Source organism: Crocuta crocuta, unplaced genomic scaffold (assembly GCF_008692635.1).
Source record: "Crocuta crocuta isolate KB4526 unplaced genomic scaffold, BGI_CrCroc_1.0 scaffold397, whole genome shotgun sequence".
NCBI lineage: Eukaryota > Metazoa > Chordata > Mammalia > Carnivora > Hyaenidae > Crocuta > Crocuta crocuta.
In genome coordinates this window covers 865,650-867,112 of record NW_027527387.1, presented here as the reverse complement: position 1 = coordinate 867,112, position 1,463 = coordinate 865,650, and the positions used below count along the sequence as shown (strand labels likewise).

The window sequence follows — 1,463 nt, the reverse complement described above, 5'->3', positions numbered from 1 at the left end:
AGCATGAGTGGCTAGTTCAGAGTTCCTGGAGTCTGAATCCACTCACTTATGAAAAAGGCAGGTTTCAATCCTGTCACCTCAGCTCCAAATGCTACAGCTTATGTAAGTTGAAGGCCAAGTTCAAGCTGGAAATTGTTAGGTTTGTTTCCTTAGTTTGTAGATAGACTATAAGGAACGTTTGATGAGATTGCATGCATTAATTACTCAGGATTCTGAGGGTACCTGAGAGTACTAACAGAAGGCTGATGCTGGCCCTGAGATTTCTTTTCTAAATGCTCTTTCATTGCTTTTTCTTTTTTTAAATATGGAATGCTTCATGAATTTGCATGTTCTTGCACAGGGGCCATACTAATGTTCTCTGTATCATTCCAATTTTATTATATGTGCTGCCACAGTAAGCACCTCTTTTACTTTTTAATCAAATAGTTCATTGACTTTGTTGTCTTTATTTGGGTTTTTGACTTTCAGGGGCAATTGGAAAAAGTCAAAATATGTTTATGTCTCATTTTCAAGGAATAAGAGGGATGAACTTAAGTATTTTACCCTAATTTTATCTATCTATCTATCTATCTATCTATCTATCTATCTATCTATCTATCTATCATCTATCTATCTATCTATTATCTATCTATTATCTATCTATCTATCTATCTATCTATCTATCTATCGAGAAAGTGAGTGCACTAAAGTGGGAGAGGGGCCAAGGGGGAGAGACAATCTCAAGAAGGGTCCATGATGTCTCACCACTGTGAGATCACAACCTGAGCTAAAATCAAGAGTTGGATGCTTAACCAACAGAACCATTCAGGTGCCCCTTTTATTTTATATTTTTTAATTTAAAATCACATATTTACATAAGCATAGATAAGTTATTTTTACTGTGAATTTTAAATTTGATAAAAGAAGGAATTAAAATCTTTTTATTCTGCAAAGGTGATTACATAAGCCTAATATTAAACTTATAATTTTATTATTTGCAAGGAAGCAGCTCACACTGAAGCTCCTTTTCTTTTTATTTCTTTGCCAACTAAAAGTAAACAGGTTCTGGAATTATTTTTAGGTGCAATTTGCACATCCTGAAAAACAGTGACTAAGCAAAACATGCATGAACAAGCAACAACAACAACAAACAAGCATGAAATAAAATTTCAATACTCCAGAAGTAAACTGTCTCATAGGTCATCACCTCTGGCAATAAAATCTTTTATTAGTCATTATAGTTACATTGTAGCTTAGATATCTTCAAATATGAACAGTTTTAAAGTCTCTGAACTCTGTCCTTCACACTGTATATATTCTTTTCTTTGGGACATCACATTATTTAATTCAAGAGAGAGGCATTTTGAATTTTATTATGAGCATACAGAGCTGTGATTCATGACTCATGAGTCAAAATTGTAGCATCCTCTAACTGTACTATACAAAATCTTAAAACATCCCAAGATAATGTAATTTTTTAATGT

At 33.2% G+C, this 1,463-nt stretch overlaps 1 non-coding gene across 1 annotated transcript; it reads right to left on the bottom strand.

Annotated features, from left to right (window-relative positions):
- Nucleotides 1–298: 298 nt before the first annotated feature.
- LOC144221870 (U6 spliceosomal RNA) lies at nucleotides 299–402 on the bottom strand. Its single transcript, XR_013332217.1, has one exon. It is a non-coding gene; the product is annotated as a U6 spliceosomal RNA (small nuclear RNA).
- Between the last annotated feature and the right edge of the window lie 1,061 nt (nucleotides 403–1,463).